The following is a 27,224-nucleotide window of genomic DNA, read 5'->3' as shown; positions in this document are numbered from 1 at the left end:
CGCGTTTTTCTCGTCCGCGGCTACTGGCTCGTTCGTTTTAAAATGTATGAGCTTCCTGTACGCGCGTTTCCCTGCATACTTTATGCCGTGGGAAGATTCTTCGTTCGATGTGCACTCGCGTTATCGACGAAAAGGGACTTGCATTCTCTCTCTTTTCTAATATCGATGCACTTTCTACGAACGCGTGTTCGAGTCGAGTGCGTTCTCCGACGTAAGGAGGAAAGGAACGTCTGTCGCACGGACCGATGGTAAACACTCTCCACGGCGGACACAGCGCAAATTTACATAAGTCGCTTGCATTTTCCCGACGATTGAAATTTCAGGACGCGAAGTTCGTCCGGCAGGATCTTTCGATTCCGTTGCTTAACTTAGAGAGTGCTTTACGAGAGAAAGAGGGACCAAGTTGGAGGGAAGTTGCGTCGAAAGTCCACGTCGATCGTGTTCAATCGATGAAACTACTTTGTATTCATTACTTTTCAATTGTGCTAGTTTTAGGAGCGAACAAATAACCTACGGGGAAAAAGGTGCTCGAGGAAAATAGGCCATCGTTTCTTGGATCGTAAAAACTAATAACTTAACGATGCTCTCGAGGAGGATTTCTTTTTGGTCCGCGTCTCCGAGCAGAGATTTATTTGATATTTTTCGACCGTGACCTTCGCTCGGTCCTGGCGACGAAAGATTTTTCTCGCGGTTGTTTGAAACTTTGCAAAAACTTGCTTCTCCTCGAGGAGAATTTGACGATAACGATTGTGAACTCTCCAACTGGGTCATAGAAATCTCTTAGACGCTACGAGTTCGTTTCCTGTTCCAACTACCGCTTGCTAAATCACGGCAGCTCGATGCGAGATTTTTAGCAAGAGTTTCATATGTAAGTTATTAGAAAGAGACGCCTAGCGATTAGTTTCATAGCGAGAGAAAGCTGGGAATGATGCAGGGTTCTCTCGAATTGATGTGTCTTAATGGTTGCAGACAAACTCATTTATCTGCCATTTTATTGAATTAATTCTATAGTTTATGGTTAGGTAACCAGTGGAACAATTAATTTCTTTCATCACTCGTATCAAACAGTTCGCTGCGTTCGATATCTGATTTCTGCATTTAACAGTTATGAATTACATTGCGAGCAGCTGATAAACACGATAAATTGTATTAAATCTGGCATCGATTAGCGGTAACCTCTGTAACGATCAATGAATCAGAAGCATCAAATAACCAAATTCATAAAACGAATATTACACGAGTATTGAAATTAGAATGTCGTTGATTCGACGGTGACGAGGACGAATCGATGTCCGAGGAAGCATTCCGACGTATGAAACCTCGCCGAACGTAACAGCGAGATCGCAGTCTGCTATTGAAACTAACAACCAGAGGTACTCGGTATTAACGAGGACTCACGGGGTCGGTTTTACGAAGCGTGGCTAACGACACGAGGTTTGCCAACCCGGGTAACTCGTTTACGAGCCTCGTTGTTTTCGTTCGTCGTTAACGGTAATAACGCGAGCCCCGACGTGTAGCTCATTGGATCGGCGTGCACGGGGCTAACGGGCATGGAAGATGCATCGAAAGGCAGCCAAAGATCGGCATTCCGACGAGAACGCGGAGCTGGTCGAAATTCCTCTGCCACCAAGTCGTTACGGACCGGCTCTATCTCACCGGGAAGTCTCTGCGTTAACTGCGATCGGGAAATAATTTGGCCGGTCGTTTTTCACCTGAAACGTTCTCGAACTCTCTGGCCATCGATAATGTTCGACCGCTAACTGGACATTATTTTATTTCATAAGACGTCCTCGGGGAGAGTGTCATATTCGTCGAGGGATTTATTCGAGTCGCGAAGGACGGGTGTCGATAATGAAGGAGAGCAAGGACGGGAGTATCGTGGAGTATCGCGAACCAGTTGGAAAATTCATGCGGCAACCAAGGACGTTCCTCGGATATTCCATCATGAACGTAATGTCTATATTCTGAATAATGCCGCGCACAATCTAGCCACGGTAACGAAGCGGAAGCCGTGCAAACAGCACGAAACTACGCTGATATTTGCTCTTCAGGCCTGTGCTTCCTGCTAATCGCGAGACTCTGATCGGAGCGAAGTCGCGGCCTTCGGGAAATTACAGCTGTCCCCTGGACACGGTGTCGTCCTCGATGTAACTTGTAACACGCCAGCTGCGATCCCCCATTCTTGCGGTATCGCTTTCCACTCGATCGTCGACAAGTTGAAATCGTGTTTCACACGTGCATTCGCTAATGAAACCAAGCCGCGTACGTAAATGTGTTCGATCGAAGAAGATTTAACGATATTGATTCGATCTTGTTAATTAAAACAAAAATGTTCCTTCTGATTCTGACGAAAATTCGTCGTAATCGCGTTGGTTTCTCGATGTTTTCCAAGTTTTTTTCGAACGACCATCCGCGTTATCAAGCGAAACACGGGCAAACGAGCTTCGTCTGCAAACAGCTCGGTAGCAAACAACGCGTCGACGAAATTGGGCGTTCGAAATGCGCCCGGTTTTATTTAACACCAGCGAACGGACGCAGGACATCGGGGATGTAATTAAAAATCCTGGGCAGACTTTTGCCGCGCAAACGTGTTCGATCGTCGCTTTGCATCGTTCGCAAACTGCGGCACGTTGAATTGCTTCATTAGGATGAAATTAATTTGTTCGGGAAATAAGGTTGGTCTATCCGGTGGAATTGAATATTTTTTTCGTTGCTTGACACTCTCTCGTGCCTTATCTTAATTCAACCACCATTCCTCTGGCATTCTTTGATTAAAAAAAATATCAACGTTTTGATAGCCGTACGTTGAAACTGCTGCAATTAAATTGCAAAAAATATGGTAGGAAGGATTTCTTTCCACCGATATTACGAACGTTTCGTTGATGTTGATCGCGAAAGAAGCCTCGGCTTATGAGGCAGCGACTTTTTGACATCGCTTTCATCGGCGTTTTCATTCCCTGCTTGTTCAAGCTCGAATATTTGCACGACCGGCGAAAACAGACCGTCCTCCGTCGAGAGATGGTTTCTATTCGCTTCCTGTTTACCTTCCCCTCTGACTTCTCTTCGCCATTTACCGTGGTGGACGTTGACGATGCTGCTGGAGTCCCTGCAGTTACCCTCGGCTCTTATGAAAATAAACCGGGATTCTTTCGAGCCACGTGTTTTTCCCCGGGCTACCGAGCTGCAGTTTTACTCGCTCACATTTCGCGCTCGTTTGTGAAAAATCTTGCTTCGAATTTCAGAAGTGTACGCTTTTAGAGACCAGCATGTTCCTGCTGTTCGGTTTGACCCTTTCTCTGGTAACATTTCCAATCACAATAAGGGTAGTGACTTGATATTTTAGTTTCTCATTTTACCAAGGAAAGAAGTGTATAAAATTAGCTTGCGTAATTAGCGAACGGGTTACTTGGCAGCAGAAATGTTCCTTGAGATTCGACCGACTCGCATAATCCTCCTGATGTTTGATCCCAGGTCTCACGGCAAAGCACAGACGATTATAATTGAATTTCCCTGGGCCAAAGCTAATTATCCTTCTTTTACGTTCACCACGTTCGACTGTCGTAGCTTCGAGCACCAAGCAATCGGACCTTCATAATTGTTTTAATTAGAAACACGATTCCAACCCCCTAATCAGAATGTTCGCAAAGCAATATCGTTCAGCAATATTGGATTCGTTCATTAATATTGGATTATTTCGATTTAACTGCATCTTCTTTTTCCATCTATATTGTCAACAAAATAAAAGAATCTTTCTAAAATTTTTATCTAGTTCGATTCAACAGTTGAATTTTTGGCATTGAAACGCATTTGGATCGTTTGCCAACTTTTCATGACGGTTTCTCCCCGTGAAATCGATTCTGAGGTAACTGGAACAAGCACGAAAGTGAATCGAATTAGCTAGTATACTTCACAACACGAAGAAAGTGCTTTCCCACTGAATTAGGTCAAACAATTGAAACATCAACCTTTTCAGCTATAAATTAATATTAATGTAATTGCTCCTTTCTCTTAGAATATGTTTAATTTAATTATTCATAAAAAATAATAATGACTTATCCAACGGAAACGTGTAATTGTTCAGAGTTACCAGAGATATATATCCATCAAGGGTTCCATTCATTTCGCATGCAAGTCATAAATAAGCAAGACGTACGGGAGCGAAAAAAAAAAAAAGGTGTACTCTTCGGCCTCGACGAGGGCAGATGCAACGAAACGCCGTGACACGAATATTACACGGTGTTCACGTGGAGGCCGAATTAGCAATGAAATGAATAAAATTAATATTAATTTGCACCGGTGCTACGATTTAACTGCGACCCGTTCGGTATTAATTGCGACCCCGATTCGACATGAAAAAGAAAACCGTGAACTCTGACATCGAATTGAAATCACGTCTTCCACGAATTTCCACCTTGCTATTCGAACAATTTGTTTTAGAAAAATAAAACAGGACTAAAGTAATTTCATTGTTTCCTGAAGAATAATAAAATATAAATTGAAGCATATTATAGAAAAATTTGAATTAAGGAATAAATTATTGATAAAGGGGGATTTATTAATTAGATAGGTTTCCAGCCGCTGAATTGAAATCGCGTCCCGTTCCTGTTTCCCCATCGGTGGTTCTGAATTTTTTGAAAAAACCTTTCATGGTACACACGGACCAAAAGCAGCTCGTATCAACGATCAAGTAAACTTCACAGTTTTCCCGAATCGCTTTTAATTCCACGAAATCAATGAACGTCATTGAATCGAACTCTCCTTTCGATATCGTTTTCTCTATTCTCTTTTTTTGTCATACAATTGAAAACACAGGTAGTTAAAAAAAAAAGTGGAAAGATAGAGAAAGGTTAAATTTTCAGCGATTTCAATTATAGCCCGCTCGAAAATCGATACGGTTCTTCGTGTATCGCGCGCAGAGGTGCAACACCTGCACGGTTTCGTGATATTTTTCGAGACTGAATCTCCATTTATCGAAATTAATATGGTACGCGAAATTGCACGCTGGTCGGTCACGCGACACGCGAACCTGTACACGATTTCGTCGTTCGCTCGATTATTTACCCATCGGCGATCACCGCCAGCTGGAACAACGGGCCATGGCTTTTACGAACGCGTGTCAATCAAAGCGAATAAAATTTAACGACTGTGATATTGTAAAAAGTTACTTTTGAAAAGAGCCTTGCGTGAAACTCTCATTGCAATATATTATTTTGATCGAGTCTCTTTAAATTTAAAATAATTGTTCTAATTCTTTCTTTCTTTTGTCTGTTGCAGGTAAGTGCTGATCGAACAAAATTCAGATTACGGGTTGGTAAGTCTTATACGACAATTAAAAAATATTTTCTTTTTATCAAAATTTTATTTTAAACAAAATGGCCCTTTTATAGGGTGCACAAAGATAATACATTGTGGTATCTAGTTCGAAATAACGATCCCAATACGATAGCAATTTTAGCGTGGACATTTCACACGTTAAAGGGTTTCATCATCTACGAGCGAACAAATAAATGATCATCGTTACGAACCACTGCACCGGAACTAACGTTACTCATAATTCCGTACGGCGATGCGGAAGTAATTCCCATCGCGTTCGTGACAGTATCAATCGATTGATCGAAACGAAATTTTCCGCACGACATAACGAAACGCGGCGGTCCTGCGTTCCAAAGAATTTGCCTGATCCTCCCTCCGTTAAAAATTTGCTCTAGTTTACGAGCGAATTCGAAAATTGAAAAACTTGAATCATTTTCTGGTTCACCATGGATACACGCACGTTTTCGTGGGCATTTTTGAAATCCCGCGAGACGATTAAGGAGAGATTTGCGGCCGAAAGGAAACGGTGATTTTCGGTGAGACCGTGGAAACTTTAGAAAAGCGGAAAACAAGCGATATTCTTTCCATAGCCTATCCTACGCCCTTTGCTCGTCTTCTGGTTCCTTTTCTCCTTCTAATGGTACCATTGTAGAGCTTCTGTGATACCATAGGTTTAAGTAATTTTCAATTTCCGGTGGAAGTAATCCCCCTTTTGCTTCTCGAAATCGAGCACTAGACATTCCTCCTTCTATTATTCTTTCTGTTTCTTTGAAATTAGAATTCTTCTGTGATTTTATCGAATGATTTTATTGAGTTCAGTATTCAACATTCTTATCTTTTTATAATAGAAGTTTGCAATTTTCTGTTTCTTTTGATATGAAAAGAAAGATTATATTTGAGAGCATTCTCTCTCTAGGATTACCATTTTTAGTTAGCGACCATAATCGTGTGAGATAGAATAGAAAAACGAAACACCGAAACTGGAGAAACAGGAATCTGAAGTGGAAGCGATTCTGGTAATCGGAAGTTGGAGGTAGCAAATGACATCTTGGCGGTCCTCGACAACGTTTCTAAACGACACTTTGCTTCCTTCTTGTAATTAGGCGCCATGGCCATTAGTAGAAGATCCAGTTTAACTGTTTACGCGTTTCCTTGCTTCAGTGAGAAAGCAAACGTACAGGTTTACACCGTCAAGGCTGGCAATCATAGTTCAGTTTGCTTTTCCCGCTCCAAGAAGGCGGCGATCTTTAACGATTCGTCGCCTTCCATTAAGCTAATTGCTCGTAATTGAATCGTAGAAACAAACTGAATTTAATTTTTCTTGAAATCTCGAAACCTTTAATTATGAAAATAAACTACTGTGTTCTGGTTCGAAATAATAATCTAGAAGAGTTAGAAAACTGTCTATTAAATAACTAAATTGAACCTATCGAGTACGAATAATAATTAATAGATTTCAATCGATTCGGGTCATCGCTATTGACCTGACATGTTTAATAAATTGCATAAAAAATTAAGCATGAAAATCACGAATGCGCGACACCCAGTCGTCAAAGTGTTAATATAATTTTCGCCGGTGCGAAACGGAAGGGGAGATTGTCAAATGGCCGGACGTCGGATTCGCGCGGGACTTTATTAATTGACAGGGAACAGGCACGAGATAAATTCGTCGGTCCGCCATTGAGGGGACCCTCAGTTCAGGTCGGTCTCTCTGAGCAGATTGATACACAAAGAAAAGCTGTGATCGTGATGGACCCGTTTTTAAAAGCACTCCCTGTCGCCCGGACCGTGAGAAACAGCCGACGAATCGAATCGAAGCCACTCCACGGAAATGGTCGTGAAAATTGAACGCGTGAAAGGAATACGAAATGTGGCTAGACGTAGTCGTGGACGATTGTACATTTCAATAGAAAATTACCCTTAGAATTTCTACAACTTGTTCAGCATTTTTCTAAAATAGCACTTGGAATTAATTATCGTGTCTTCGTCAATATGTTAATAAAAGAAGAATCAGATAGCAATTAAATAGAAATATCGACGACATTTTAATTAGAAATATATTTCGGATGTTCATTAGAACAGCATACGTGAAATTAATAATTGGCAATTAATTAACCTGGATACTCAAAGTGTTTATCATCGTTGCGTGCAAAACGAACGATCGGGCATTCTGTATATCGCAAGCAAAATGATTTCGATTGGCAGATTGATCCATCGTCGAATTATCGAATGTTTCTATTATTGGGGAGATCATAAACGGCTGGCAAGTAATTAGAACGGCAGGTTACGGAATTACCAATTAATTTGCGATTGGTGTTTGTTTACGGTTCGCAGAGAGAAAGAGACGTTCAGGCTTGCATGTCGAATCGCCTAACCAATCAAATATGAAGGTGATTGTGTAGAGGGGTTAAAATTACCCTTGATCTTTGATATCCTTGGTATTATCATTTTTTGATTCATTAGCGAACGTCTGTATGCAATTATCGATCCAAAATCAATCGAAATAAAAATATTTCGAGTCCAGCTTGAATGATTTCAATCGAAAACAAAATAAATCACTAGGGAGTGACGCGACGGGAGTATCGCGAATGCATTTCCGGTAATACGCGTCGAAAATCGCGTTAGACACGCATACATAAACATGAATGAAGGGAGGGACGAAGGACGGAACTAAGCTGCGAAACTAATAATTAAATTCCTCTGGCCGGCTGGACGAAGCGGGTTGGCGCGAGTCGACGAATTTTCGCGGCGGTTGCCAGAACTTCATGACTTTCCAACGAAGGGGTGCCTTCGATCCTTCCTGTAATTTCCACTTCACCGGATTGAAATTTATGCAGCAGCGAGAAAAAGGATTAAGCTTGAGCATCCTCTTGTTTTTCTTTTCTCTTCCTTTTTTTTCACGTTGCAAGCTCGCTATCAAAGTCTTTGAGAAACTTGCCCCGTTCCAGTGAGCAAGATGAAAAGTTTGATAATAAAATTTGTTATAAAAACGTCGAATAAAAGTTTGGGTTAAATAAACCTGACGTATGTTGAGGAAAATATAAAATTATGCACACCCTTAGCTATAAGAACACGTAATATCATGAATATTAATCAGCTCAACGGTGTGAAAAATTTAGCACAGAAATTATGTTGATAGCGAACGACACCGATTCCCTAGGTGTTTCAAATCTCGTTCGAACTAGATTTTCGCATAATTTTCTGCAGGAATGTATCGAATTATCGTAATTGAATTCCTGCCTAATTTCTTTGCTGCGATAATTTTCTCGTAAGGCATTTTCTCGCGGATACTATGATTGAGAGTGAAATCGTACTTGAACACTCGAGTGCTGTCGTGTGCGGTTAATTGCACCCTCGTAAACCGTCGAAAGGGTTGAAAACGGGAATGAAATCGCGGTACTCTGGCCTCCTTTTCCGAACAATTGAAACCTGACGCTCGTTTCGAAAATTGCCCAAAGAGCATAACTATCCGAAACATTTTAGTTCATGAAAATACCGTATCAGTTATTAATTTCTATTAACTGGGTGCAGCCAGTTAAATCGCGTTGGATTCTCGAAACAGTGTCGAGGAACGAAAATTCAATGCGTTCGCCGGGTTTCACTGTAAATGTTAGTTGAATTAATCGCAAAATGCCACGATGTTTCGCGATGCGTCCGTCTCTTTCGGAAGCCTGGTATTTCCGTTGAATGTTAATTACGTCGAAACGGGCGTTAAAAATATCAGCAGAGAGCTGCTGGATGGAATTTGTGTGTGGCGAGCCGACTATACGGATATCCGCGAGAGGTAGTTTCGCGAACGAGTTGCCTCGTCGGCGATGCCCCGAGCGGTACACCTATATAAGTTCGTCCAACTAGATTCCAAAATTTCAGTGTATCGACAATTTGAATTGTAAATGGCACCTGCTCGGGGCTACGCCCGGCGACGTCGCATTTAAAAGCGTTTAAAGAAGTTTCACCGTTCGAAAATCATTGACGACTAGGAAACTTTTCTGCAAAATTTCATGACAATTTCATAAGTAGAAACTTAATACGATCGAAATATCAATTCTTTATTAAATCTTAACTTTGATGTTTGATTATATCCGTGTGTACAATAGAGATTCAACCTATCTCCATCCCATTAAGGGTCATCTATTGATCCCTTTACATAAGTCCTTTATCCCATTGTCGAATGTCAAAGGCAAGCATCCAGGAGTACGTATCGTCCATTATCGAACATCAAAGCAGGGGAAATATCCACCAACGATCATCGTATTTTGAAGCCACGAAGAATATATCCATTCTTCAAAACATCTTATCATTCTGTTCAAACGTTTTTATAACAATAGCCGTATATCCTGGCCTCGGATAAAACACGCATGATGGACGTAACTACCATTCGAAATGCTAAAAATTCAATTCGAACAACTTTCCTACACCCCATTTTGAAAAAACACCCTACCCTCGTGACCGGCAGCTGAATCGGTGTTCTGTCATAGGACCCCCGGCCACGAAATCCGATATTCGTCTCGCGTGTGTGGAACAGAGTTGGAAAGACTGATGGGAGGCGAAAAGGAAGGCAAAGGAAAAAAAGCAATTCGAATTTCTGTCCAATTAGACGGGAAAATGATGTCGCGGAGGTCGCGGGACGAGCCTTGAACGCTCGTCTCGCTCGTTTTTCCAGCCGCCATTGTGGCGCTACGCTGTTGGAACCAGTCGTTGATCTTCTCCGCAGCCTGTTGTGGTATTCCAACGAACCAGTTGTATGGCTTTGTTCCCGTAAGCCTCGGGGTAACAATGTCTGGCATGCCACAACAGCGCAGCGACCATTACTTGCTAACACGCTCGAGACTTGCGCGTTTCGTACGCGCGGAAAAGTCGCGGCAAGTATTCGAACGTTGGGAGAGAACGATGCGTCGATCTCGTGTTAACCCTTTGGATAAATTTGAATATTCCATTTAGGACTTTTATTAGAGTTTTAATGTCGCGTTGTTAACTTTGGGATTATTGGGGTAGAAATGCGACTTTTCATTGGAATCTTAATTAAATTCGATTATTACATGTTCAAACGCCGCATCGTCAAGTGGTGAATATTGGAATAGGAATATGGGATATATAACCTTCCATTGGAAATTCTTAATTTTTGCATACTGTAATTGGAATCTTGATTAAATTTGATTGTTGTATATTTTAGTGTCACCTCAGCTTCGTGTGGTGGTTATGGAATGAATTTATGTACTGTGGGAATTAGATATTACTACAGAACTGTTGGTCATTAGAATTTTGATTAAAATTGTCCATTTCATTAATATTTTATCACACTTGAGAGAAAGGTACTTCATTTTTTGTTGTACTTGTCATCAGACTCATTCATCAACATTCCTATTCTCTCGTAATAAGCCATCCGATGAAAGAACGTTTAATTGAGTGTAATCAAGCTGTGAACTTTTGAACTTTATTATGTATAGCTTAATTAAAAGCTACTAAAAGTTTCAATACGGCCTGATACATGTTCGGTCCTCGAGTGTTTAACTTAAACTTTAAAATAGAGACAGCTTCTTTTATTTAGTTTTCGATAATGTAGAACGTATATTCTTTTTCATAAAAATTGAAATTGAAATATTCTTATCGTTTAGTACACTTAATGATATCTAAAATTGATCTGAAATTTAGTCAATAACAACGATCCGTTGATTAATGAACGAAGGTATACATGCACGATGAAATATGGATATGAGAATATTCGATCAACGCTAAGTTCTTTTCTTTTTAACGATACCATTCTACCTGTCCGCTTTGCATATAATCATAATTCGATTATTTATGAATGTACGCTATTGCCCGTATGGTTTTTGATAGCACGGTTGCATCGAAATTCATTAGGAACAAACGTGATTTATGGAAGTTGATGATTCGTGCTGGATACATTGCACTAACAATGTCAGTGGTATATTAATGTTAATGAACCACGGTGCGTAACGTTCATTGTTACTATAATGAAGATCGCAATCAATTTTTAATTGCTGATTAATATCGATGATCACGATACATGAATGACCAGAATGAAACACATAGTAGAATTTCACGGTACTTGGGGAACGTCATTAACAATCTCCATTATCGGCTTAATAGGGAATGAAGAAAAATTCACGGGACCGTATCGAATCGCGATGAAGTTTCAATTGAAAATTCTCGGATCTTTTTCTGTTGAATAATTATTAATTCTCAGTGGGTCGGGATTTGCTTGTTAAAATTGTTAAACCTGAGGCTCGTCAAATCGATTTTCCAGGCCAATGACGAAAGCAGCTGGCAGAACAAGATAGGCGGTTCCTGTTTTCTCGAGATAAAAAAGAACGGCTGCGGTAAAAACCCTTCGTGGCTCTTCGGAGCGGAATTCATTCCACTTCCACAAGGTGGAAAAGGTCTCCCCGTAACCGTTATGACTTCGTGGCGTTTTATACGTGACGCAGAGGTTAACGGCACACCGTGCTCTACGTGTGTATTTAGCATTTGAATGGCAACCGCATTACGGTTGCCTGCTATCATAACGATTCGAACGATCGATCCTCCTCCCTCCTATTACTATCTATCGATCTTTCGCTTGGAACATGTCTTTTCCTGGCTTCTGTCTTCTTCAACAATACTGAAAGCATCTAGCTCTAGAATTTTGTCACGTATTCGTTGATAAAAAAAATTTTATCGCAAAATTTATTCCACGATATCAAGATCCTTAAGAAATACGATACACATTAAAACGAGACGTAGTCTGCTGAAACAGCAACATCAGGTTTTCACGTTCGGACAACGGATGGTGGAAAGGTCGGGTCTGCTATAGGGCTGCCGGCACCACCGAGGGTGGAGCGAGTCAGTCCGACAGGGGGGTTTACAATGCTGAAACGAATATTTCCCCCCCCCGACTTTGCACGAGGGGTGAAACCTCGAGCAAGCCCCTCCGTCGGTACGTGCATCTTTCGAACGCTCGTGTACGTTAGTGCCGGCTGGCTCGTCGCTAACAATCGGTCGTAAGTTTGCAGCGTGTGTCTCGTCGAACCGGCAGAAATCGTTTCCCGAGTATTTTGTATTGCGCGATGAGTGAACTGTGTTGGTTGTCAAAGAAATCATCGGTGAAGTGCTTGCGTAAAAATTGAAAATTATATTGATATAATCGAGTGTTACAATTTTGAATCATGGAATAATTTTGAATGGAATGCAACGACAGGATGTAGTTGTCTTTTAATTGGAGGTAGTTGATTTTTTAGGTAAGATGAATTTTGGTAGCGTTTCACACCGGAAACGTTTACTGAGTCTTCCTCCAGTTTATTACGAGTCGAGACCGCAGTTTCGCGTTTAATATCAACCTCTTTTAAATAATAACTCACTTCTGATTACGCTTCCGCGGGGGTAAGTCGCATAAATTTGCGCCCTCTCCGCTGGTGGCGCGATTTATTCAAGACGTTTTTTGCGGATCATAATTACCCCCTAACATAGAACCCTCTCCAGAATTTTTCTATTTATTTTTCTATCTTTTTGTTTGGTTGCCGATAGAGGGAGGTCGTAAGTCACTTTGCACAAGCTCGGGCTCGTCGAGTTTAATCGAAGCATTTCTTTCGTACGCGGCTCGATCGCAATTTGCTTCGAATGAGATTAACTTTTTGCGGCTGAGGTATACGTATCGAAACAGAAAGAAAGAGAAATGAAAGTGGCGAAGAGAGAGAGAGAGAAAAGGAGAAAGGAAAGAGGATCGTGTATATATAATAAAATCGTAACCGTGGCAGTCGCTCGATTTACTCGACCGTGTTTTTCCCCACGGCGTTAATTAACTTATTCGAGGACACAAACGAATGCATGGCCAAAGTTTTATCTGGGAACGAGCAGCAAACGGACGTGCAATAAAAGTGCAACAATTTTTAATATTTTTGTTAACAGTTCTGAGTTAACGATGGCGAGTTTCGCGTGCTTGTGATTTTCACACGTCTGCGCTATCTTTTTTTTTTTGTTTAACTTTAAAAGCGAAACAGGCATTAACAACACGTGCTAACGATTATATTCAGTAGATTTTTATTTAATAACCATACGATACAGGTGTTGCATTTCAATTCATTATTAAAATAATTTAACGATTGCGTGTCTCTTGTTTATTTTTAATGAAGATAATCAGATAGTGATGAATAGTTGATAACACTGTCAAAGTATCATGCATTTTCTCGTAACGGATCCTGGTTCGCTGTTAAAACAGTGGGAATCGTTCGGTGTGTCCAGTGCAGACGTCAGCTGCAACTGCAACTGCACTTTCTCGACACACGTACGCGTACGGTATTCCTCGTTATGCCCGTTACGTTCCATTCGAATGCACGACTGCGATGCTGTTCAAAGCAACTGCACGGTAGCTTCTGCTTCAGCTACTATATAGTTTCTCTATCTTCTTCGTTGAACTACAAGAAACGCAACGCTGATTGTTCGTATGATTGCGTGAAACACTGCGAAGAACGGTGATCGTGGATCCGGCGTAAGAACGTCGATACTATCTGCAACGAATACGTGTTCGCGTAGCTGCAAATGATACTGTTTTAAGTCTAAATAAGTGAAGTTAATTAACCCTATCGGTGCTAAGTGTACTTATTTTTGAAATTTTTAGTCACGTGTAAACTTAGGCTTACATTATCGGTGCTGAGAGTATTTATTTTCTCAAATATTATTTTAAAAATTACAATTTCTAATTTTAATCGATGCACCGTTGGTTACGTGCGAACTTAGCCTTACACAGTAAAGGTCGTTACACCGGCTGTCCATCAAGGCTATAGCCACACAGGAAGTATCAGTTGGCTCGTGAATGTTGCACGGCTGGTCGTTTAAAAAATTAATGAACATCGAAAACTTCTTCCTTTATCGATGTTTTCGTCTAAAGAAAACGAGTGTTGAAACGGTAAAACACTAGCTCGCGGCGAAAGGGTTGAATTTTACGCTGGACAGTGTACGCTGTTCCAACGCGTACAGTAAGACTTCTTTAGCCGGCATTACCTTGCTCGATGACGAACGAGAGTGCCGACAACGCGAGCCTTCTACCTTCGATCGCCTCGAAGGTAGAAAGTGCGATGGAACGAGACGAAGGCTGTTTGTTGGCCGCTTGCACACGCAGTCTCGTCGCGGTAACTGAATCGACCGGTGTTTGCGTTTTTCTCTCCATCCGCGTGCAACAACTCGCGAAAATTCACCGGCACGTACCCAACGAGTGGGACGGTTTTTCGAAACCGCTTAGTCGTCGTTTTCCTGCTCGTTAATCGAGATTTTAATGCCACCGCCGGCATTATGGCGACCCACGGTGTGTACGCTGCATGGAAAGCGAAGATAACTCGGATTCGAAAATTGTGTTCGTGTACATCGCGACAACGTATCGTTTCAGATTAAAAACCTGCTCGATATAATTCTTGGATGAAATTCGTTTATCGAGGGAATTATTTATTTAAAGAGCGTATTTCCATTGTTTTGTTCGTCGCTTGAATGTTACCGCGTCGAGAGTATCATCGGTATTATAGGATTATTTTCTTCCCGATACTTTGTTGCGGTAAGAATGTTGCAAGTTAACCGTGAGGTCTGTTCCCGGAAAGTTTGAATTTAATTTCCATCGAGCCAGGGAACTGTTCCGTGGAAACGTTTTTTACATGATACTCTATCTTTTCCCGTACATCGAACAATGCTTGTACAACGCGTTGTCGTATTTTTTCTTCGAGTCCTCGTACGTAGTGTTTCAGTGGAGCTTTTAAAAAATTTACGTCGTTATGTTTATTATGCTAAAAAGCTCTTAATACACTTGAAGTGTGCTAATATACTGGGCGCAATTACGACGAGAAAATATGCAAATGGATCGAGTAAAATGGCAACGTTTATCTTCTCGTTTTATTCTTTCTTGTTAAGATGCATTTGCAAAGTGCGGATGCACTTTTCTTTCGGCGGTGCATCAAATTGCATTTATCAAAAAATTCGTATTCTTCTAACAAATATTTTCACTTTTATCCCCAAGTGGTTAATTTTGATAGGGTTAAGTTTAACCCTTTTTGTCTCGCTGAATTTATGCACCGACTGGTTTCTACTCTTTCCATTTTAATGGTCTCGTTAGAGCTGCATTCGCGACGGTTCAGTCGTGCTCCGTGATATTCGAAATGACACGCCAGTTTCCTCTTTCAACCTGGCGATCTTGAAAATCGCGTTCGCCACGATATCAATTATTGCTCGCCGCGTTAGAAATCTCGCGAATTTTATTGACAAGCGTGACAGAGCTTCTTAGCGTTCCTTTCCAACGCTCTTGTTACGCTTCCTCTGCACTTTCGCTCTCATCGACAGCCTGAGATTCGCATCGCAACGACGAAAGTCTCATCTCGCGTTAGCAAGAGGAACGCTTCGCAGACGAACCGTAACGTTCGCTCGTCTGAACGATTCAGAAGGATAATTCTGCGTGACGAGCGAACGTCGACCTACGAACGAGCAGTTGAATCCTGCTTTTTTGCTGGATCTTCATGTATATTTAGATGTCTTCGAAAGATACGTTAATGCAATTAATTATTCAGGAATGCAGTTCGTGTCTGGATCTCAAATTGTCTATCTTTTTTATTATAATTATTCTACCAAATCGTGTTGTAATATCAGTCGTCTGTAATCATTATCGCAATCATATATCTTATTTCTTCAAGAAGAATACCTCAATTATAGTTTCACCTTTTTTTTTATAACACCGAGTCGCACACGTAGCTCGAAAGTTAAGCAGCAAAAATCACGCAGATTGTACTCATTTACTTCAACACTTTTTCAACCATTTACCACGTTCTACCAGTTGAACATTAGCGCGCGAAGTCGTTGAAAGCCTCGTAAAGCGATTAAGAAGCCATAAATTCTTTTTATCCCGCAAACGGAAAGAATCACCTGTGACGAATTCGTTCTCCTCGTGAATAACCACGAATATCGAACGCGTGTTTGTTGAAAGATTCTTCGCAACAATGAAAATTCTTGCACAATCATCTAAAAAGGAGTTAACGAGCCACTTGGCCGGATTAATATTAATTTTCCGCGTAATCGACGGTGACAAACGAGAGCGTTGCGTTCGCGGATCAAGCAAGAAAGCGTTCGTACGCTTAAAGAATCATCCTCTATCATCGTTTGACGAGAAAACGTTTAGGAAACTAAAGATTTTGCTTGCAATTTCTCCTCTATTAACGACCGCGACGAAGGTTATCCGCGAGGCGTTCGCTTAGCAGGTTAACGTGGGCAAAGATCAACGCAACCTCGTTGCTTGCAAATTTATGGGATTAGTTTCTCGTTTATTACGCAGTTTCGTTTGCATTAGAAAACGAATCGACGCAAGAGTTCTCTTGATTCCAGTAATTCTAAACCCACTGTAAAATCATCGGAGCGCGCTTTAGTGGTTTCTTCATCTTTTCGTCGTCGATGGACCGCGAAGAAGAGGAAATCTGAAGAACGAATAGTGAAATCGAGCAAAGTTCGCGAGGCTAGGCGTCTCGTGGGACCAACCGGTCGGTCGTGGGTGGAGATGGGCGACGGTCGCGTAGGGTGACGCATAGGAAAGTCGTTCGAGTGGAAGGAACGAGGGTCGCGTAAGACGGTATTCGCCTCTCCTCGTGGCTCTCGTTCGCTGGGAAGGGAGAGAAAGAGTGGAAAGCCAAGCGTATCTGTCATTCGAAGAACAACCGAGGTGCCGTGAAGGTCCTTGAACGATCTCCGCGTCGAGACGCGAATATTATCCTTGACCGAGTGCTGAAATCGTTGATGAAAATCGGCCATCGCGTGTTACGAAATCGTGCGAAGAAAACGCCGCTCTACGATGTGATAATTCGTGAAAGCAATCAACTTTCCCGCGTCCGTTGCCGACAATGAGACCCGAGAATCTGTTAATTAGTCTCGGTACTTCTTCTGCTGCTACTTGAGACAGGATTCGACTATTCGTGATCTTTTTCTCGTGGTAAAAATACTTGGACTTGAGGAGAATTTAAATCTGCTAATTGGTTACGGTGGTTCTTACGTTGGTATTCGTTTGGTGATTCGATTGTCGTGAGACCTGGCAAAGAGGAATTTCTTAATTATTCTTGGTGAATATATGTGAGTGACGTGTGTTCTTTTGTATTATTTTTTAGATATAACGCTTTGATGATCGCATATTTCATGGGCTCGTGATCCTTTTCATTTTATATTCTTTGAATGGAGATTATTGATAGGATTATATTGGAGTGGTTTAATAGTATAGTAAAAAATGAAATACACTTTCATGCTTCTGAATTTTTTTATTATTTATTTGATATACATAAATCACGTCAAAATGTTAAGTGAAAGGGAGTAACAGAAGAGTTAATATAACGCTATAATTTTTTAAATTAGCGTGTTTGATTTTAGAATGAAGCAAAAGATCGTAGGAGAAACTTGTTAATTGGTATTCGATGACACTTCTATCCCATCCGATTGGCTGTGTGTCACGGGTAAAAACGAGCACACCGTGTCCTCTATTATCAGTTTTGGAATTGCTTATGAATTTAGGAGAAAGCAAGACCTTTTATAGTAAACGGTATTTCACGTACCGCGAACGAAACGTGGGATCCCCCGGGGTGAAATCGACTCACGTTTGCCCATTAATTAATTAGAGTCTGGCCATGTTTCATGATTGTTTATATATTTGGAACGATTCTTCACGGCACGATTAGCCGTCGCAACAAATTCAAACGAACGGCCGGAAACAGAGGCACGAAATTCAAATGGATTTACGGTCTGCTCGCATTTGCTTTTCCAATTTGTTCGACGAGGACGTTGCTCGTTTTTCGCTTCGATGCCAGAAGTATCGGCTTGGTCGCTTTGCAATTCGGATTTTCCCGCTTCTGCATTCTGTTTGCGCAATTCCTACGGCCCGACCGAGCGACGCGTTAAAAACCTTCTTCTTTTTTTTCTTCTGTCGCGAAGACGGCGTGGAAAAATTTCCAACCAATCAGACGGCTTTTATTCAAATTCGTCAGCTGTTCGATATTTCGATGCCGAACATTGTCGAATGCGAATACTATTGATAAATTTGATATTTCAATTTTTTCGCTTAATTTTCTTCTATTTCATTAAGCACTCGAGTTCGCATCGTAACGAATCGAATATTGAAAACAATTCATAACAAGGGCGACAGACGTTTTAATCTCCGCAGACACGGATAATTTCAATTTTCAAACAAGCCCCCTTTTCTCGGTAAATCGTTGTTTAGCTCGCCGCGCGAACAATCGGCAAACGAAGTTACGTCGATGAACGGTCGTTCGAAACTCTTTGAACAACGTTGACCGATATTCTCGCCACATAGAACAATTGTCGACTGTCCTTCTGTTTCTCCGCGCTGCTAGAAAGCCCATCCGTGAAGCATCCCTCGACGACCGATGAAGAGCGTCGATCGATGAACCATTTCGAGGATCGAATCGAATTTCCGACGTTGAAGAGTGGCGATCGAAGCTCGATGAACGATTCGGCAAACGTTTGGCCCGTCCAAGTGTCATGCAGTTAGGTTTGGCGCGTGTTTCGCGTGGTGTTGACCCCATAAACAGGTTCGGTGTGGTTGCCAACTAAAAATACCCGTTCCGGACGAACCAGTTCGTTGAGGAAAAGAAGGCTGGAAGAGAAGCCGAAGAAACCTATGTGATAGAGAAAAGGAGGGGAGGAAATAGGAAAAGCGCGTATCGGCGCAACGCTTAAGGAGGATTTAATGAAACGGCATAAATCGATCAATTAAAGCGGCTGGTCGCGCGCGTTCTCCGCCATTAGTACGGTGGTCGCGCGTTAGATTTACGAGCTGCAATCGAACGGACTGGTCGAGACTCGGCTGAAAAGTCGAACGAACGGATAGCTGGTGTTGATTTTAATTGGTTTCTTTGCCCCTCGATCGTGGACAGTGACTGAATTCAATGACCGTCGAGGCTCGAATTTTTACAAGCTAGTCGCTATGGAACAGAGTTTCACGCGTGTGCTGTGATTTATCGTGATTGATTCTGGAAGATCGGCAAACATGACCAGGAACAAGCAACAGATTTTTCCGCTGAGACCGTTCGCCACACTGGGACGAAGAATCCTCAGGGATAAGCTGTACAGAAGGTACGTCGTGTAAACATTAAGAAAAATCGTGATTGAAGCAACCGTTTAGTGATAAATACATGAAATGAATAATTAATGATGCGCGAAGTTAATTACTGCTATATTTTGGAAAGGCATCCAAGTCATTAGCGACTCTATTTCTTTTCCTATAACTTTCTTAAGTTTAGAAATGTATAAATTGTACTCCCGAAAGTAGGATTTACAATTCTTTACAATTTTTTCTTAACTGACACGATTTTGACAATTTGCCCTACTATGGTTGAAATATTAGAGCAATTATGGAGCGTTGTCCTCCTAGTTGCTCGCGAAACGACGTTTTCTTGCCCTGTGACGAGCAGTCGTTAAGCTATCCTACACGTGTCACGACTTTTTATCCGGGTAATCGGTGCTGCTGGAAAGCCGCGACAACTTGAGAAATTACACGCGATTTCAGCGGGAATTCTGGGTCGATGTTGCTTCGATAAAGGAGCACCGTCTGCTACATTCTTCCTGGAACGCCTTGTTTTTTCAACGATTCAAATGGGATTCTTCTGATTCCAGAACGAATATCTTATCTGCTTGCCTATCGTGAGATCGATATAAGAATCGCATTTCAAGTATCATAACTGTTCAAGTTATTATCGAGTACATTCATTTCTCCCGGTGAATGTTCTGACGTGCTTTCGAGATCCTCTATTTGATGAAACTGTTTAAAGAAGTGAAATTGTCCTTGCTGCGAGGCAATTGCGGAAGATTCCCGTACGCGCGGGATCGGTAATGATCCACGATCGATGATGTGTGTACTGTTGAGAAAATTCGCCGCTAATAATCCGTCTCCTTTCACGGGCAACCATTTAACCTACATTCCACGAACCATGCCACTACTTCGCAGGAACGAAGTCTGTACGAACGTGTCTTGTGAAATTGTCCTCGTGTTTCGGATTTAACCCACACTATCGATAAAAGCTAGACTTTAAATAAATATTTTAACAAATATAATGATCACGCTACGTGTATTTTCCTCGATTCCATCTGAATATTTAATTATTCCCAGCATCCAGTGTGATGCACCAAAAAATCCCAAATATTTCTCAATATTCAGCGTGACGATGAAATGTTAATTACGCCAGTCTGATTCCTAGAATGGAGATTGCGTAAACATTGGAAACAAGGAAATCTAATGGCTGCTCTTTCGGCCGCAAAATAGCATTCGAATCGTGACCAACCATCGGCTACGTTCAAGAAGAGAAAGAGCTATAGAAAACGATAGTATGCAAATTGCACAGCGTGTACGTGTGATCAGTGCTGGCTATTAACTATTGGCGCCACTCAGACCTCGATCAGTTTTATTCGTTACGAAAGATAAATGATCGAGGAACGAGAGAACTGGAAAATTCACGATTCATGGGATCTCGATCTCGGTTCAACATTTAATAATAATATTCTTGGTCTCGATGAAAATTTCAGCTAAGAGTTCGTGCACTCTACTCTCGATATTGGGATCGTTTGACCCAGGTCAGGCAGTAGAATTTTCCCCCGGCCCAGAGGGAAGAAAGACGTGGGAACCCGGTCCCCTAATCTCGTCAAAGGTCACGGTCGTGATTTTATGGGATTCGAGACATCGTTCCGGATCGACGAACCCGGTACTTACGACATCGGTGACCATGAAAAGAAGTCTTTTATTCTGGGATCCTTCGACCGGAAAATGCCTGCATTCAAAAGCTTATGCTCGTAAAACATTCCGCTTTGGCATAAGATTACGTTTGTTCATTGTGCGGAAGGATTGTGAACGTTTTCAGCGTTCTATTCACGGTATAGTTTCGAAGGAAACGTTTTGACAATCTGATGTATAGAAATGTAAATTAAAACAATCGGATAAATTTCTCAAATGGTAAAAATATGAGTGAAAAACGTGAAGAAAAAATTGTCAGTCATCTTAATCGAGAGAATAGCTGGAAGTCTGTGCAAAGCCTTGGACGAAGGTAGACAAAGGAGGATTTTAGGTTGAATTCTAGGGGCGTTACTTCCATCAACGATCCAACACGGATAAAAACAGCTCGATTTATGTTCCACGTTTCTTCGTTCCCCATTTGTCTCTTCCTCATTCTATCAGTTTTATACGTCCCTCACAAAAAACCGTTTTTCCCTAATTGTACGTTCAATTAAACGGAATTGAGCGTATTCTTTTAATAGAAACAGTATATTTAATGTATTTTAATCCATTTGCGTGTTTCTAATAGCTACTTATCGATTCACTTGCAATCGGAGCTTATATTAATAGACTCGACTTTCGTTTGCTAGAACACAGTATTCATTTTTTGCGGTCGTATTTCATAATTGGAGTATCGATGAACGATTGATGTGTATTCTTTCGTTACAATATTTCAACATTTCGTGTTTATCTTTCGACTATGCGCTCCTCTTTTCTAATTAAATCAACCCATTTATCTCGAACTTTGGTACCTTGATCTCGAAAGAATCTCGATTAACGTGTCCTAGGGATGGCGACTGCTGAAAGTATTTTGTTCTTCAAACTTTGGGATGCGCTATCGAGTAATCCTATTAAAGTCTCGAAACTGGCACCGAACTCGAATTTTCGGATCTATTTCCATCTCCTAGTTGGCAGCCGTCTTCCGCAGTTCGTCGGGCAAAACTTGATCAAATTATTTCCGTGGCTCGCGACAACGTTGAAAAATAGAGTGGCTCGTAGTCGTTTGTCAAGTTGACAGAGTAGGTGGAAACTTTTTAATCAATTTATTACGAAATTGAAAATCGACGAATTCGAAGATACTGCGTGGAAACGATTGCGTGATAAAATTAAACTTTAACCAAAATATTTCCCGCAAAATTATTTTCCCGTAACGGAAACTTCCTTTGATATCGATCCAAACACCTTTGTCCTTTAGAATGATATCGTAAAAAAAGAAAAACGAAACACACCTTCGTCCTACTAATTGCGCCTTCCTGTTCAAAGGTCACCCGTTTCCGTCTAACTCTTTCCACGTGCTCGTCCAGCGTAACAAGGTCAAGTGTTTTCCGCAATTAGCAAAGGATCCACCGGAAGTGTCCGCCGTGTCACGTGTCCGTTGCTACGACACCGTGCATCTCCTCTTTTTCCACGCGAAGCGATTAAATGCGTTTCAATGTCCGATAGACGGAATAGAAAGGAGAAAGTAGGTTTGAAAATAAAGTAGATAGAGATGGAGGAAGGGTTTGACGAAGGAGGTTCAAGGACTAGGTGATACACGGCGAACGAGCGTCCTTAATAAAGAGCAAGGGTCGAAGCTGGCACTCCTTGTTTCACGGGCGTAGCTCTAGTGTCGCGTTGTTTCAACGTTTTGGGGTCAAGTCCGGCTTGATTAAAGTTCGTCAACTGACAACGTTATCGGACCCCGGTGGCCGGGCGGGTTTTAATTAAACGAATACGCAAACGGCCGGTTAAGGGTAAGCCAGTAAACGGGGATGGCGTTTGTAAAATGGCCCGTTTCATTTACTTAATGAGACGACAAGTTTGTTAGCCAATAATTTTGATCCGTTGCCCCGAATGCAACACAGTATTTCTCTCGGTAATTTTAAGCCCCGATTCGTGGATTTCCGGGACGGATTAGAACGGCTACACACAGAAAATTCGACCTCAGAGTTTCACCGGATTTTACTGAAAATTCCTCTGCAAAGGAAATCGTATCAGTTTTCGACCGAAATTATTGGGTAAATTTCTCTTTAAAGGTATGCAATTCTTTTGGGAAAATTGTTTGAAATAACATAAGATTAATAAATCAAATTTTATTAATTTTGGCAGTTCAAGTGTGTCGATTTAACATTCTAAGGGTTGACATTTTATCAACTTAGCATAACAGAAATATAGAAACAAAAATACAGTAAAATCCTTCAATTCTAACGCGAGTTCAAAAGCGTCCCGTTTCCAAAAAGCGACGAAGTTTCCGGGATGGGTGAAACGTATTTGTTGGTAAAACACACGGACACGAAAGAGCAGTGGATGGTGTAAGTAGGTCAATCGAAAAAGCGATTCGTTCGGGTGAAATTTCCATTGTCGCAAGGTTGGCTTCGATTACGGTCGCCGTTGCAATTAGCCGTGATCCACGGTTATACAAATCCGATACACTCTCCTCCCAAAGTTTTCCATTCAAGCGGAAATGTGTGTTCGAAATATCGGTCAAGTTTTTACCTTGAAACGATAACATCGAATGTACTCTTTATTTGAACACACCCATTTAATCTAATCAATTCTGAATTCACTTGTAGCTTTCTATCATCATCCCGTACAAACATTTCCTAACAGCTGGTAAATAAAGCACACGATACCCATCACCGTCCATCAACCCCCCAATGAAATTTCCCAAACATAGAAACCTTATATGAAAAGCATTTGAAAATGGAAAGTGACCGATCGTCGGATGACAGCCCTTCCCTAAAAACTTCCCTTCGTTTGGCCCGGTTTCCGTATCAAGGGAAATTCTTGGAAAGCAAAGAGGGGTGAACGGAGGAGGGGGAGGTTGGTAGTAAGGGTGGTGGAAACACGCGAGACTCAGCTTATTTCTATCGATCTGATGATAGCCCTGGGGGGGCCGGCGCGGCGCATGGCGACACGGCTATGCGGCTTTTAATCCGTCGCGACGCCCCCGATGTCGGGACGCGTTCGAGACGCAAACACCTTTTCCGTTCGTCGTTAAATCTGTTGGCGAATCGCGCGCGGAAAACGCGATCGACTTTCGTCTCGTGCCAGTTCCTCCCGTGAGAACAATCGTGGAACCAGGCCACCCTAGGGAACTAGCTGCGTTACGTCACCGTCGAAGAACAGGTGCCTGGTCGCACTCGCGAGTCGCGCATCAGCGTGGCATGCGTCGCGACGCGGTGACGAGCATCGGAATAGTTGATCGGTGGACTCTGATTATCGTAGCGGATCAGTGAACAGCCTATTGCTTCGAAGAGTGATCAAGGTGAGCACACCTGCTCCCGGTAAAGGTAGCTCGATGATAATTTTCCCTTTTCGTTGTGAAACGTTTTATGTGGATGCAAGTGCCTGCGTACCCTTCGTATTGCACCCTTCCAATTAAACCGTAATTGTAGGCTTTCTTTTGAAAAGAAATAGCAGATGTTCGTCAACGTTTGCACATTTTCTGTTCGATACTCGTTGAATACATATTCTTTCGATTCGGACGTATCCAGGTGTTGGAACGAGTTTGGTGAATTTTTCACCTAAAATCGAGCCCTCTTGACCCAGTGACATTTTCGAATCCCGTAACGAATCCACGCGTGTTCCGTCACTGCGGAACAACGTCGAACAGGTGCGTGAAACGTGCACGGATCGAGGCCAGAGTTTCGGGCGCAGTGCGCAGGTAGGATTTGGATCAGCTGAAACTCGCGTGCGACGCGTCGCCTGTAACGTCTCTGTTCTTAAATTACCCTTACCCTTGGGTTTTGAAAATTTTTTGCTATTACAGAGATCGATATCAGATTTTCACGAACGATAAGCCACGATCTGTTCTAAAAATTGTTCACTCGCCCACGTCGTGTGCTTACGAAGTTATCGTGTTGCACGAGACAGGCTCGACCGTGAAGGAAAATCAATTTCGAAGAGGAGAAGGTCGTCCGTTTTGCATCTGCACCGAAGTTTCTGCTCGATGAATTCTCGTCAAGCTGCATTCCACGGGGACCGAGGCGCCCCGTGGTCATTTCGCTACGAAGGACGACCTTTACGTTGGTTGAAACGTATGCGACCACTTAAAGCGGACGTACCTCGATGTAGCCGAGCCTTAACCAAATGAAGTCATTCATGAATTCGCCGACGAGGCTCGCAGCTACCGTCGACAGTCAATTAACCATGAAATCGTGCCTCCCATTACCGTCGTTATAAATATTTCATGATCCAGATCGGTCCTTCGGTCCTCGACCGTGACTGTGATCGTTGCATTTACTCGGAATAAAGTAAGGTCGAATGTAATCTCATTAAGAAAAATATTCGATTTTCCAAATTTTAAATTCACCTTAAATTCGCTGTACTTCGGATCACCCTATCGCCCTTTAGATTGTCCATGGTGTGCATTGCTGCGCGACTTTAATGAAGGAATGGATACGCAGCTGCACCGGTCGGCCACAAATGTGTGGTCTTTGTTAACGCAAACGGGAAGACTGGGCGGGTTGAGCGGGTACTCTGAAACGGGATGAAAATGGACCCTTCCAGAGATCCCTTCCTCCAGCTGAAGGGATGAGAGCAACAGAGAAAGGGTGAATCCGGGTAACGCTCTTAAACGATGAGCCCTCTGGAATGGGCTTGGATTTTCACGAAAATTTTAATTAGAACATCCCACTTTTTCCCCTCCATTACTGGCGCTTCTCAACTTTGTGAATTTTCGTGGGGTCGTTGAACTGTTAAAAGAGTAGCTTAATTAAGACAGTCACAGGAGAACTGTGATTCAAGGTTTCAATGTATCTACTATTCTTTTTATTAATTGTTTCTTTAATGAATTCTAGCTTCGAGGTTTGGCTCGGATGATCTCTCGATGGTAACGTCGAAATCAACGACGCTCTAATGATAGCATTCAACTGGAACAACCCTCGAATTCTGTTAACGACACCCACAGAATATAGGGTTCTATTACATTAACCTCTGGGTCGTTAGGTGCAATCGAATCCGATACCAATGAATTTCAAATTCCCTAGCTCGATTATGATAATTTTGAAACCTCAAAATTGAATTACCTTTTGAATCCCACGATTTATCTACTTTAATGACAGATTTCTTAAGATCATTATTTGTATACCCAAAATAGTCGTATAGCAATTGAAGACAATCGCGTCGCCGTGTGTTCTGATGGTAAGAGACAGTCCATTTCCGCGTGACACGAAGCTGTGCAACTCCTTACGTGCAGAAATTCCTTCGAGAAGACACGTGTTCCCGACTACTCGTCATTTTCACGAGTACTTGGTCTTGCGCCGCTCGTTGTAGAGGCAAATACTCGAGTTCCCGTGTAGGCAATTCGAAACGGTCGAATTTCAATGGAGGTCTTAATTAACGCTGTAATTTCGCTGCATACGCCTACTTGTCAGAGGTACTCGTTGCTTTCCGTTATGTGTGGGATTGCATACGTGCTGCGCGTCGAGTGATATTTGCGAAAATCCGTTGCTTTCCCATAAAGCAGGTATAAATATCTTGGGTGTCGAGTTATATAGGAGATTCAATGACGAACGCTTTGAAGACGATTCGTGAAATCGAATTTCAATTTTCTTCGTTTCATGGCGTGTTTCATGAACGTTCAGCTGTCCGTAGATTAATAGTTTAATATTCCATACTTCTCGCAAGCCGATGGTTTACAATTATTTCCAACGCTCAGCTCGTTTTATCGAGTCTTCTGTCAATAACGTTCAATTGACTGGACACGAGTATGGCAGTGTTTAATCGGCCAACTCGGAGACGGATTAAAAGTATTTAATTACAAGCGTGTTCGAAGCTTCGTGGCGCTTGAAAGTTATTCCGGCGCGTACGCGGCTGTCTTTCCAGCGCGGTGACTTTAATTAAAGTACTGCGAGAGGCGGAGCAATTAATGGACGGCGACATAGTTTAAGAACTCGATACCACCACGTGGATCCTTAATGAAAAAACTTTATCCTCTTGGCGAAGGGAAAAGAAACACCCCCGCGTTTTTTATTTCTCGAGCAACAATCATCGAATGCTTCTTCTCCAGAGATATTACTTTACGCGTATCACCGGCTCTTTAATTTAGTCGTTTTTCAAGCGGAAAATAATTCTTCTCACGGTTGTAATACTAAGTGAGCAGAGCAGAATAAATTCATATTTTTTGATAAAGAAACGAAGTACT

General features: G+C 42.0%; 1 protein-coding gene across 25 annotated transcripts in view; it reads left to right on the top strand.

Annotated features, from left to right (window-relative positions):
• Positions 1–27,224, top strand: part of LOC117607241 (discs large 1) — a 371,089-nt gene that overhangs the window by 334,954 nt on the left and 8,911 nt on the right. The window lies entirely within an intron of this gene.

This window comes from Osmia lignaria, chromosome 14 (genome assembly GCF_051020975.1).
Source record: "Osmia lignaria lignaria isolate PbOS001 chromosome 14, iyOsmLign1, whole genome shotgun sequence".
Taxonomy (NCBI): Eukaryota; Metazoa; Arthropoda; class Insecta; order Hymenoptera; family Megachilidae; genus Osmia; species Osmia lignaria.
The sequence above is the reverse complement of the archived record's forward strand: the minus strand, read 5'-3'. Positions and strand labels throughout refer to the sequence as shown.